Source organism: Aquila chrysaetos, unplaced genomic scaffold (assembly GCF_900496995.4).
Source record: "Aquila chrysaetos chrysaetos unplaced genomic scaffold, bAquChr1.4, whole genome shotgun sequence".
Lineage (NCBI taxonomy): Eukaryota > Metazoa > Chordata > Aves > Accipitriformes > Accipitridae > Aquila > Aquila chrysaetos.
Genome location: NW_024470382.1, coordinates 117,229 through 131,260, shown reverse-complemented (window position 1 = coordinate 131,260; position 14,032 = coordinate 117,229). Strand labels below are relative to the sequence as shown.

General features: G+C 45.7%; 1 long non-coding RNA gene across 1 annotated transcript; it reads right to left on the bottom strand.

The window, feature by feature from the left end:
• Positions 1-10,106: 10,106 nt before the first annotated feature.
• Positions 10,107-12,268, bottom strand: LOC115337814. The gene is made up of 2 exons (XR_003922247.2): positions 11,656-12,268; positions 10,107-11,072 (listed from the first exon to the last, which is right to left on the bottom strand). It is a non-coding gene; the product is annotated as an uncharacterized LOC115337814 (long non-coding RNA).
• Positions 12,269-14,032: the final 1,764 nt, after the last annotated feature.

Sequence of the window (14,032 nt, the reverse complement as noted above, 5' to 3'; positions counted from 1 at the left end):
ATTACAGGCCATGAAAGTCTTATCAGTACAGCAATGGTTTCAGTTGCTTGAAGATAGAATTGTAATTTAGGTGATGTTATATAGCCTGTCTTTCCTTCTCCTCTAGGCAACATGACTCATACTCCATGTTCTGTGTTTATGTTAGGCTGAATGCCATCCCTAAAGTTAGGCAAGCCAACTGCTACCATTCTTGTATCAAGAAATGAAATAAAGGTATTTTGAAGGAAGAGAGTGTTGTTTTGAAAACTTTTCTTTTCAATTTTAAGCTCCTTGGAAAATTCAAGGTAGGAAAAGGAGTTAAAAGAGAGATTGTGTTTTCCAAGAGTGTGCTAACGTTTGGCAGGGTACTGAGCATACCTCATCTGTCTGCATCACTGTGGTGGGTTGACCCTGGCTACCAGCCAAGCCCCAGCAGAGATGCTCGCTCCCTACTCCCCCAAGAAATCACTTACCAATTGCTGTCACGGGCAAAAGAGATTAGACTTGGGAATTTAACTTAGTTTACTACCAATTGGCAGAAGGATTCAATTACTGGTTTGGGTATTGGGAAATCAAAAAAAGACAAACATTTCAATCACCCTTCACCCTTTCCCAGGCTCAGCTTCACACCCAGGCTCAACTCCAGACACCTCTCCCCTCACCAAAGGTTTCTATCACCAAAGGTTACACTCAGTCTCTCCAGTTGGGCAACAAGCAGTGCAAGGGGTTGGAGTCATGACATAGTGGTTTCTCTTTACCACTCTTTCCTTCTCACTCTTTTCCTATGCTCCAGTGTGGGTCCTCCATGGGCTGCACTCCCTTCAGAGGTGTACCTGCTCCAGCGTGAGCTGCAATCCCTTCGGGGAGGTGCCTGCTCACGGAGCACCTCCTCCTCTTCTGACCTCCTGTGACTAAATTCCTAAAGGTCTCACCATGCATGAAAAAGTTACACAAAACCTTTATAATAAATGGTACGCAAACTGATCTTAATACCATCTGCACTTTCTTTTCATTTTATTTCCTGTTTTCACAGCTGCCTTGGTTAAATTTTGGCTGCCTGAGGGGAGAATAAAACTTTTTTACAGTCTCTGAACTATTTGGCTTGAAAAATATTCAGAGCTGTTTGCGTCAAAATGGTCAAATTCCAGTTAGAAATTGTTTTGAGTTTACATGGCAAGGTTTTTTTAGCTGGAGGCGGGGAGGCTGCAGGGGTGCCTCTGTGAGAAGAAGGTTCTGGGCTCCAGAGCAGAGACTGCCCTGCGGCCCACAGAAATTTTGGAAGAATCCATGATGGAGCACGTATTTCCCTGCATTCTGCGGAGACATCATGCTGGCGCAGGTATTCACACTGCAGCCCATGGACAACTTCGGGGGGGGGGTGCCTGCTCATGGAGCACTTCCTCCTCTTCGGACCTTCTGTTGTTTCTCAGTCTTTTGTTCCCTCCTCTTTCCGGCATTTTCTGCCCTTTCACAAAGATGTTTTCACCAAGATGCCACAAACTCCTCTGACCGGCTCAGGTTTGGTGTGCAGTGGGTCCGCTGTGGAGCTGGCCAGAACTGTGTCCAGCACAGGGCAGCCCTGGACCTCTTCCCATAGAAGCCTACTTCGTAGGCCCCACCACCCACTACCAAAACCTGTACCCAATACCGCCACATCCATGCCACCAGTTCCCCATTCCTGCAGATCCCTTTTATCCCCAGTAACGATGAACACAGGCAAAGGAAAGGCAGACCCAGCCAAATGCCCATGGTGTGGTCTGAGCCTGGCACTCTCTCTTTGCTAACTGCCTTTCCCCTTCCTTTTGTAGCCCAGGGGCAAGAGGAGAAGGGTAAGTGGTGTCTGCTGTCTGGGGTGTTGTCCTTGGAAGGAGAGGAGCCTTCCAAGAGGGACATGCTCGTGTCTGTGGGACGAGGGTCTCTCCATGCAGTCCACGAGCGCGGTGTCCTTGGGGTCTGGAGCCGAGGTGGGCTCTGAGCCCGGCAATCTCTCTTTGCTAACTGCCTTTCTGGGTGGCCTTGGCAGTTGCCTTTGTTCCAGTGCCAGGTACCAGCACCCACAAGGTTTGCTTTTTGATAGCTGGTGGGGAGGGAGCCTTTGGTGTCCATGGGCCTTTTTTTGAGAGGGAGCAGAAGAGCATCCATGCTTTTCAAGGGCTTCTTGTACAAATGCTTATGCTTCTGTCTTTCATTACTCTTTGTCTTTACAGGCCAACTGGTGAGAGAAAAGACTGACATCTCCTTTCTGACGCTCCTTGTGAAATGCACAACTGCTGAGATGTCCATTGAAAACCTGCTCAGCTCTAGCAAAGTGCTCTCGCCTCTCTCCACTTTGTTGGGAAACATCATGTAGTGCTAAGGAATACCTTTGTACAGGAGAGGGAATTAGGCCAAAGGATCACATGGGGTAAATCCTGGACTCCAAGACATATAGGAATGGGATTATGAAGCAGTTTTGCAACGAGGTATTGTCAAGGGTCTGGAAGGCACTGGGATTTCCCCTTTCATGACAGCTGCAAGATACCTCTCCAGACTGGCCTTTTTAATGGTCCACTCTCTTTCCTACTAGGGACCACATCCTCTTTCCTCTCTATATTCATGGCATCTTCAGAATATTTCTGAGAGACTCATCACTTGAGTGACCCACTGGCTTTTCCTCTTTGGAGGATGAGGTGGTCTTGTAATGTGCTTTCTGACCTGTAGAAAAGACATGCTACTGCAGAAGTGCATGCTCGTCTGCCAGCATCATAGACTTTGTATGAGTTCACTGGACCCATGGCCTCCTAGTTAAAACCACTCAATGTCTCCTTTATTCATTTTCCTACAGGATTTCTGCAGACACAACAACACAAAGGTAAGAAAAGAATCCGTGCTGAATCCCATCTCTTGGAGCCTGAATGCAGCCCTGGCAAACACATTCCTCCTTCCCAGGGAACGGTTCAGATGACTTCTTAACAGCTAGAATTGTTTCTTAATCTTTCTCTTATTCATTTGCTGCCCAAGAAACTTCACATGTCAGTGTTAGAGTTTCTGGCATTTAAAGCAGCATTATTGATTCTCAGAAGAAAAGGGTAGATTTTGGCAAGGAGAGGCTCATTTCAGGGTGGTTTTGGAGCATTCCTACTGCTGAGTATACACAGACCAGGCATATTGGTGTCATATAGTCTCGGTCAATGGGATTTCTCCCCATACTCATGCAAGTGGATTCTGTGATTCTGGTTTTGACCAAAGAGGAGGTGTGTGCCAAGACACGGTTCTTATCTTCTGATCACCTCTACAGCGTTGCGACGGTGAAAGCAGAGACTTGTGAAGCTGCTATTTCTCTGCAGCACAAGTGCAAGTGCACTTCCCCATATCAGGAGCCAACCCCAGTTCTGCCAAGCTCAGTGCAGACACAAGTGTAAATGCTGACAATAAAGCCACCGTGGAGCAGTCTCCTAGGGAGATTATTTGGGTTTTTACTTGTCCCACGGCTCTGAACTGCCCTTCCCACCCTGCTGCACAACATGGGATGTCTGGAGACACATGGGAGGGACTGACAGACCTCTTGGGTTGTTCCAGCTGTACCACTTTGGGGGACATGTAGCCATTAGGTCAAACCAGGGTACCACTTCGTGGGAGGTTTGAGAGGGCTGGTGGACCTCTCTGGCTGCTCAGGTCATGAATGAACATCCTGCTCTGTTCTCACATGTTTTTCAGCACGTGTCCTCAGGAAGGAAGTTATATAGCTGTGCAGTTTAACCACACCCATATGAGCTGGTATTATTGGAATAGTTGTGGTTTGCATGGCTTATTTCTTATCAGTGTAGCTTCTCCAAACTGTGAGATCAGATTAGGCTTTTTCAGGGAGAAGTACTGAACATCACAGGGGTGCCAAACAGCTCTGATTATAACCCAGCTGTAATAATTTTTGTGTTTCAAGTGAACAGCCGTTCTGTTGCAACTAGCAATGACCAGAATCTTTCCTCCATCCCAGTACACAGCTGATATGGGGAAACACCAAGGGAGAGGGAAACAGCAACAACAACAAAATCTGAGTAAGTGTGGTTTAACCAAAAAGTGAAAAAGTTAAGATGTTTTTAATCCTAACCCTGTTATCTTTTGTGGTGGTATTGAGCTCATGATAAGGACGTGGGGTGCTTGCCTCAGTTGTTCACATGCAAACCTCCAGTGACAGTAGAGATGCCACGGGCTGTCACTCCACGCACCCCCAGAAGAGTACAGGTCTCCACACAAGATCTGCCCCACCCTCGTTTTTGTGGTCAGTGGAATTTAAGATGCTTTTCAGGTTGATTAGCCAGGACATTTCTACTTTCAGGTGCTAAATTGCCCTGCAGGCATTTTGGAGCAGAAACCATAGGCCAAGCGAGTCACCCAAGGAACATTTAGAGAATCAAATCAAGCCTTTGGAAACTTCCCTTAGGGTGACCGTGTTCCAATGAAATTACATTTCTCTTCCAAAATGTGCTTTGGCCCCTCTTAGACCATGCTGTAGGCCATGCCAGGAAGATTTCAAGGGGCATGAGAGATTCAGCAGAAAATTGAGGCATAGGGTTTGTACGCTCACAGCAATTTCTTGCTATGATGATTTTGCTAAATGTGTGAGCCAAAGCTCCTCAGGCCAAAGCAGACCCATGTCCAGTTGGCTCCTCACTTCCACCCTCATCCTTCTCAGATGAGGAGGACAGACCTAACTCCTAGCGATGATGTCTTCCAGCATCTCTGATTGACAGATGTATACCTAAAACTTCATTTTTAGCATAGGTAGCTGTATTGGGTTTACATGATCCTGGGCAACTGGCTCCAATTGGCCCTACCTGAGCAGTGAGGTTGGAGAAGATGGACCTCCAGAGGTACCTCCAACCTGAACTAGTCTGTGAAACAGTCCCCCACTGCAGCAATTGCCTTGGGGGAGAGCGAGGTGGGGAGGATGAGCACTTTGCAGGTGTTTCCTCTCTTCTTCACTGTGTTTGTGCAGGCTGTGGGGGGGGGGAAGAGGAAAACCACAGAAGTGAGGATGTGCTCTGCTTAGCAGCTTGCAAGCAGTGCTTCCTGAAATAGAATGAACTTGTTTTGCTTTGAGCAAAACACTCCTCGTAGGGCCCTGTCAAGTTAGGGTTGTTTTTTTTAATCCTGTGGTGCACAGTCAACGAACACACAGAATGGAGAGACACGGTCAAGAGGCCAAGGTGTGACTTTTATTCTGCCTCTGTCCCTAGCAGTGACTGCATGGTTTCACTGACTAACCGGTTCCCAGTGTCCTGTTCCTGTTTGATTGGCCTCATACATTTTTTCCTTCAATGCAGCCAGAACCTCTCCTGCTTCAGTTTTGAAATCTTGAGATTTACTCCTAAAAAAGAGTCTTAAAAAATTATTTTTAGGTCAGTAGAAGAGAATAATGACTGAGTCGCTCATATGGGTTTACATTATCATGACAAAATCCCATCATGACAATGATTACTGAGGACAACTTAGTTTGTAAATAGACCTCAGTCATTGTGAAATTTTAAAAGTTCCCCTAACTTTCAGTTAGTGCAATGAAATTTTAAACAATTCCATTGATAGTGACCACGTATAATTGCTTCCTCTTTAGGCTTTTGCATTGTTTTCCACCTCTTTAATTGTTGGCATTTACTTCATTTACACAGTTTTTTCATGTTGGTGCAGGCATAAGGAAAAGACTGTATTTCTAAAAAATTATGAGATGAAACACATGAAGATTCACCCAGAGAGAGAAACAGAAAACTCCATTAAAACAAAGAAGGACGAGATAGTGCAGAAGAAACTGCAGGGAGAACTAGCTTCTCAACTCCAACACTTTTTCCAAAATGTTATGGAAGATGAAGACATAACTAAAGAAATGCATAACACTGTGCATGCTTCTCTGCAGACGGGCACTCCTGGAGCTCTGCCGTGGCCATGCCAAGTACTTGCAACATTGCTTTGGGTGGTTCCTTCTTTGCCCACCACCCTCACATCTCAATCCTGCATCAGTTATCAGCCTGTGCTCTCCCTTTCCAACCCCCCCCTTAGAAATCTCCCTGTCCAATCATGTGTGCCTGAAACTCCAGATGGTCTCCCCATTTTGTTCTCGGTTGGTGTCAGGACAGAGGGAGAGGGAGGCTCAGGTCCCTGTGGCAAGGGTCCCCAAGGCATGCAGCTCCATTTGGTACAAACTTCACTCAGCCTTGCTCTCCTTGTCAGTCCTCATGCTTGGTTTTGCTAGGAATCAGAGGAGAACAGCAGAAGGGCTTGCTGGAACTTATTGAACCAGTGGGAATGAGTACATGAAAGGGAAATCCTCCAAGACATCAGCCTTCAAGTAATACCTAAACACTCTTCTTTGCTATCTCCTTTCTCAGCGCAGAGCTTCCTGGCCATGGTGAGCAACAAAGGTTTCTCTCCTCCTCTTCTTTAACCCCAGTCACTTGCACCCAGTATATGATGTCCTCAGCTAAGAAAGCAGCAGATCCTCAAGTGTTACAGGTGACCCACGTGCAACTCCGCTCCTCCTTTCTGAAAGCCTCACATCGCACAGCTTCCCTAATAAGCCAGAAGAAAAGGGGCAACTGGACCCCTGGGGAACTTCCAGTTCCCCAAGACCAACTTCATCACAATCCCAAGTGCTTTGCAGGGCAGAAAGCTCCCATTTGATACGGCAGGCACTCCTTGCTGCCTGCAGTGGACATACAATCTCTCTGCATTATAATACAAAGCTGAACAATCCTGTGCTGTTTGGCTTGGCTGAGATCTTTTCACTCCCTCTTCCTTGCTTTAGAGTTTTTCCTGCTTCAAGTACAATGTTTAGCTGCTGCAGAAAAATGTGTGTCTCCTGTAAGCCTTGTGTCATGCCTAGCAGACCTAGGCAGACCTCTTGGATGCCCACAGACAACCCAAGTGCCACTAGAAACTTCATTGTACAGGACTGGATCTTTTAGGGTGGGATTCATATGGCTACCTACATTGAAGCCAGGTTTTTTAACTCCAATTTAGTCAGAGATGTAGTACATAGTAAAATTGCCTGCATGTTGCCATATCATGACATCTGGATTTAGACACCTATGCAGGTCAGGCAGATACAACAGACATCCTAATAGTGACCTGGACCTCTCCAGATTGGCTTTTGGAGGTTAAGCAAAGTATCACAGCAGGCATGAAGTGGCAGAACATAGGGTCTTCATCCAACCCTGGCAGTCTCTCTGTGGCATAGCTCACCTTGCTGAAGGTCATGCCCCAGCAGTTACTGCAAGCGTGAGAAAGAATGAAGCCACAGCAAGTGCCTCCAACCCACAGCCTGCAGACTGCTTTCAGAGAAACCACAAGTGCTCTTCCTGGGACACTTCTGGTGCGAAACCAGTTTCTGAGTATCTGGGTTCAAATGACAGGAGCAGAGCAGGGGAGAAAAGAAACCTTTGTTGCTCACCGTATCCAGGAGGCTCTGCACTGATCAAGGAGATGACAAGGAACAGTGTTTAGTTATTATCTAAAGGCTGCTATTTTGAAGTTTTTCCCTGGTGTGAAAAAATGAGCGGGAGCAATTTCCCCTCCTTCTCTGCTCTCACCTTTTGCACCCAGTAGATAGTGCTCTTGGCCATCGACCATTAGTCATACTAACAGAGCAACTGGTAGCTCTTGCAGGCACCTTGCAGGCTGCAGAGGAAGAGAGGGATGAGAACACGGATGTGGTGCTGGGCAAGAACCAGGACATGGCACTGGAATCTCCTGCTTGCTCAGTGGTCCTTGGGTCTTGTCTTTCTGAGACAAGCAGGCACACTGGGTAAGATGGCTGTCCAAGAGACAGCCTGGAAAGTCTCTTTATTATTAGAAATGGTGCATTAGCCAGATTAGGTAAAGCCAAAATATCTCCATGCAAAACATATCCAAGCAAGTGGCCTGTCATTCAGCTGCCACCAGCTCTGGTGTGAATTTTACCACTAAACCTTCCGTGCCCTCTGAATATTGTCCGAATACTCCCTCCTTACCTCCAGCTCCTGCTTCCTTCTATGTGTCCCCACAAGCCACAACAAGTTGCAGGAGGTCTTCAGACCTGGTCAAGCTAGCCACCCACATCACCAAGAGGACAAAGTTTAATGGGACAGATCCCAGAGACCGTGGCACCTCATCTCAGACAACTCCAAGGAGAGCAATTCTGGTCTCCTGGACATCTAGGACCGCTGCCGGGGATCCTCTGATCTGCCTTTCCAGTGTACTCTTAATCCATGCCTGAGAGCTCAATCTTCACACCTTTTCTTTTCCTATAGTTGGCTCCCAGTTTTCTTCTCATGGTTTGTATGAGTTAGTCCCCCTTCAGCCCTTTTCTGTCCCAGAAAAGGTCTGATGGTGTACTTAGGGTGTTCTCTAAAAGGAGAAGAATGAAGGATCCCAGGTTTTCTGGGGGTTCACCCATACAACAGCCATGTACCTTTGAGAAGCAGGTCTCAGTCCGGCATAATGGTTTCAGCATCCTCGTTGGCACAAAGTGCAAAAGAAGTAGAAACACCCCTCCAACTCACCTTGTCCTCTTGTACCTAAGAGTGCAAAAACCCTGTCTGCTCTTCTTTTGCCTTTTTGGCAGATTTCTGTCCCGAGAGTGCTTACGTAGCTTGCATGTTCGAGAAAGACAAACTGCAGAAGTGGGGATGGGCCCCAGCCAGAGATGTGCCAGCATCAGCACTTCCCTCAGGGGAAACGTCTGTGTGTCCAACAAAAGCCTCTCTTCCCATTTTGGCTTTAGGTAAAGAGCATGCCCTGATCTGTGCTGTTCAATCAGCGTCCCTCGTTTTTGTGCCAGGTTCCAGATTTTGGTCATTCTGGTAAATAAGATGGGAGTAGAAGTGCTTGGGGAAATGCAGCTGAAGTATGAGCTTGGGCTATGCTGGCTCTCTCTAAAATGTTTCCACCGGAAAGTCTGTGGTCTCTGATCCTGCAGGATTGAGGACTGGTTGACAACTGAGCAGTGAGCAACTTTCCTAGGTTGGGGCCTCCATCCACATACGTTGGAGCTCCATTTAAGCTTCAGAAGCTCCATTTAGGTTCCAGGAGCTCCGTTTAAGCTCAAGCTTGGGCCTTGAGTCCCTCTTTGAGCTGTGTTATAGGTGGGTTTGTCTCAAGCTTCATTACAGCCATGGCCATGCCTGGCTGTGGATCCCACTGATCCTCACCCATGGACTGTTTTTGTAAAAAAACAGGTAGGGAAGCTCACTGTCCCTCCACCGTCCTGTAAGATTTCATAAACATGAATAAATTTTGAAAGGAATAGCAGCAGCCTCCAAACTCCTGACATGAAATGAAGGGAGCAGAGCTCTGCCGGGGTGGAAAAAACACAATACGATTGAGTTTCAAATTCTGAACCCAGAGGCCAAGTGTGCATGCTGATGGTTAATGCTCATTCCCTAGTTCCCCTCTTTTGAGCAACAGGTCAAACTTGCTTTTTTCCTTCAAGAAAGCTGGCTACCGTACCTCCCAGAAAGCTGATTGTCGTGGTTTAACCCCAGCCAGCAACTAAGCACCACGCAGCTGCTCACTCACTCCCCCCCACCCAGTGGGATGGGGGAGAAAATCGGGAAAAGAAGTAAAACTTATGGGTTGAGATAAGAACGGTTTAATAGAACACAAAAGAAGAAACTAATAATGATAATGCTAACACTAATAAAATGACAACAGTAATAACAAAAGGATTGGAGTGTACAAATGATGCACAGTGCAATTGCTCACCACCCGCCGCTCGACACCCAGTTAGTCCCCGAGTGGCGATCCGCCTGCCCCCAATCCCCCCAGTTTCTCTACTAGATGTGACGTCACATGGTATGGAATACCCCGTTGGCCACTTCGGGTCAGCTGCCCTGGCTGTGTCCTGTGCCAACTTCTTGTGCCCCTCCAGCTTTCTCGCTGGCTGGGCATGAGAAGCGGAAAAATCCTTGACTTTAGATTAAACACTACTTAGCAAAAACTGAAAACATCAGTGTTATCAACGTTCTTAGCATACTGAACTCAAAACATAGCACCGTACCAGCTACTAGGAAGACAATTAACTCTATCCCAGATGAAACCAGGACATTGATTGACCTGAAGATAAATGGAGCATCTTAATTTTTGTGGTCACCCTTTGATGGTAATACAGAATGTGACACTTGTGCTCAGAAAGTTTTATTGCAATTAGGCACTAGCTAGTTCCTTGCAAGTGGGAACAGTGCAAACCAGCACAATGTTCAGGAAGGACCAGCTCACATTTCTTCTGCCCTTTAAGACCTGAAGATATTTATTCCTTCTTTGCTTACTTCTTCCTTGCTTTATGCAAAGGTAAAACCTGAGGAGTCAAGATTGTGTAGGTAACAGGATTAGAACTACCAGTTTGGGGTACAGATATAGCAAAACTGGGACCAGAAACTGGACACTGGGGTGAAGAAAGAGAGGTGAAAGAGCAACAAATGAAGGCCAAGAAACAGGAAGAGGGATAATAAGGTGACCGGTGCTGATGGTAGCTGTCAGCTTGACAACCGTAGCTGGAGCAGGACAATAAACCCAACTTACTCTTCTGGCTACACTGTAAGAGCCAGACCTGCTTTGGCGGTCAGGAGGACTGAGGTGGGAGCAGGGTGGGTGCTTTCCCTAGCAAGCCCAGGATGGACAGGTCGAGCATCCTGGTGTTGCTGCATCGGCACCTGCTCTGGCCCTTTCGGCAACAGTAGCTGCCCACCTCTTCAGAACGAAGTGTTAATTGGTTGCGTCGGTTGTCCTGTGGTTGTGCCAGTGCAGGAGGTGAGAGGCACACCTTGTTCAACTGCTTGTTGGCTCACCAGCTGTCTATCTCTAACAGCAGACTTTACAGCTTCCTTTATTTTTTTCGCTGCATTTCTCAAATCTAAGTTTTTCCAGAAATTATTAATAACAAGCCGGAGAGAAGGTTTCACTCTCTGTTCCATTATCTGCTCTACATCCGCTTTCTTCAGTTCTTCAAAATGTTTCCATGCTTCTTCCTCTAATAAGCTCTCCAGCTGCTCTCTCTGTCCTTCATAGTTACAGCAGAACCAGAAGGGGTACACGCGGTACAGGCCATAAAGACTGACAACAGCAGTAAGAACGAACAGCCCGGCAACCTGGAAGAAAAAATATTAAAACTAATGGTGTCACTGGACTTTATGTTCCAAAAAATGTTTTGCACCTGAGTGAGAGGAGTGCTTTACTATATTAAAAACCTTGCATTATTATTTTTAAGCCATACAGTTCTTCTTATAAAGTACATTCCTTGCCCCTGCCATGGCTAGAAGACAACTGATGGTAAGAGATATACTCTGAATATCAGTCTCTCTCTCTCAAACAGTACATTACCTTACTTCTTATTTTCATAAAACTTGCTTTAAGAATCAGATGCAAAATACATGCATAAACTTCCAGAATAACCATGGAGTAAGATGTTCAAAGTTCAGGTTTTAGCCTCAGAAAGAACATGCTAATTATTAACTTGTATTGATAGACATTAATTAAAAACAGAAGCAGGGGAAAAATAAAAAGGTAAGGTAATCAAATGTAGTAAACATATCAAATTAAATCATAATTGCAACTTAACCCTTCAGTCTCCAGATGAAATGGCTTCCAAATTGCTATACATTCCACATTCTTCACGCACACAAAATAGGTGATATTAAAATACTTAAAATCCTAGATTCCTAGGACCCTTACCTGAGATTTTGTGTAGAACTCACTGGGTAAATCTGCTGCTCCACTTTGGTTTGCATTTTGACCATTGTTTCCTACATTTCTTGAAGCCACACAGTCTATATATCTGCCATCGCACAGTAGGATCACGCACCAAATCAGAGGAGGTAGAAATGCCTTCAAAATTATGTCACTCTTCCAGTAGCAGGAGCGTTTCCTCATGCAGCGAGCCAGGGGAATGCAGTCAGGGTGGGAGGTCAAGCTCATGAAAAATGTAATGAATGCTGGACAGAAAAAGTAGGAAATAACATACAATTTCTGTAATGACTCCTTCTGAGGACATTTAAATTCCACCTCCATTATTTCTTCGACCACCACCATAATTACAGAATGAAATGATACAGTCAAGACATTATAATGACTTTTCCAAATACTTATGAATTTCTGTCTGATTGACATTTTGGTTGGTGCTCAATACTTCACCAACTCAGAGGACTAAGGAAGTCTTCTGTGTCTCTATATCACACAGCTCATCGTCCTACACACTTTCTATCACCCTGTCTGCAAATGATTAACCAGCAGAGAGGAAGTGAAAAGTAAAGCACACACAGTAATTGGGTACCTATACAGCTACACATATGGGTATATGGGGACATATGCAGCTACAATCTGACTTTGTAGATTTTGAAACTTGTAGTTTCAGGTGTCGTGCTCTGTACAGAATCACAGAAACACAGACTAGTTGAGGTTGGAAGGGACCTCTGGAGGTCATCTGGTCCAACTCCCCTGCTCAAGCAGGACCACCTGGAGCTGGTTGCACAGGACCTTACCCAGATGGCTTTGAATATCGGCAGGGATGGAGACTCCACAGCCTCCTTGGGTAACAATGTCTGTAAGACTCAGGGACCAGTTTGGGGCTCAGTGTCCTTGCTATGTTTTTCTGTCCATATGACATCTTCTTGGGGATGCACCTTGATTGGGTAAGAGGCAACAGGCACAAGCTGCAACATGAGAAATTCCAATTAAATGTAAGGAAAACTTTTTGGGTAGCTTTTTACCGTGAGGGTCATCAAACCTTGGAACAAGCTGAGGAAACTCCATCCTTGGAGGAGTTCAAGGCTCAAGCATCCTCATCTAACTAGGCCTGCTTTGATCAGGGCATTGGACTAGCTTACCTCCAGAGGTCCCTTCTAACCCAAATTATTTTGTGTTTCCTTGGGGTTTTCTTTTTTCCCCTTGTTGCTAGAGGGTAAAGGGAAGAATGTAAATAAAAACAAGAAGCCATTGCATTATTGCCATAATCAGTGTCACGCCATAAAATTTGCCAAGATTATGAGAGCTGAAACCAAGTTCCAGATGTACTACAGACTGAGACCCCAAAATAGAGAGGTATAAAATGAAACAAATTAGAGGAGCAGTGCAGATAGTGCTCAAATATGAAAATTAATTTTTCAATAAAATGGGAAACTGAGTGGGATGCAATGAGAGATGCCTAGAGAAAGAAAAATAAAGTCATGGTGTGCTGATACAGATTTAGGTGGTTAACCCAGGATGTAAAATGGGATTTGCTCATCCAGCTTGAGATGCTTTGTAGACAGGTTAGGGAGGTCTGCTCTAACATTAATTTAGTTGTTAGAAGTCACAGTAACAATTACTTACCATGAATATTCCTGACCTCTTGTCCTGGTTTCATCTGGGATAGAGTTAATTGTCTTCCTAGTAGCTGGTACGGTGCTATGTTTTGAGTTCAGTATGCTAAGAACGTTGATAACACTGATGTTTTCAGTTTTTGCTAAGTAGTGTTTAATCTAAAGTCAAGGATTTTTCCGCTTCTCATGCCCAGCCAGCGAGAAAGCTGGAGGGGCACAAGAAGTTGGCACAGGACACAGCCAGGGCAGCTGACCCGAAGTGGCCAACGGGGTATTCCATACCATGGGACGTCACATCTAGTATAGAAACTGGGGGGATTGGGGGCGGGGGGATCGCTGCTTGGGGAATAACTGGGCATCAATGGGGGGTAGTGAGCAATTGCACTGTGCATCATTTGTACACTCCAATCCTTTTGTTATTACTGTTGTCACTTTATTAGTGTTAGCATTATCATTATTAGTTTCTTCTTTTTATATTCTATTAAACCGTTCTTATCTCAACATACGAGTTTTATTTCTTTTCCTGATTTTCTCCCCCATCCCACTGGGGGGGGGGGGGGGGGAGTGAGTGAGCAGCTGCGTGGTGCTTAGTTGCTGGCTGGGGTTAAACCACGACACCTCTGAACTCAGACTAACAATAAGCAGCTATTTTGCCTTGAGGTAAAGGATGTACAATACACCAATACCTGAGGAAGTGCTCTAAAACCACCCCGTAAGATTAGTTATCAGATGGGAGATCTCTGCACTAGATG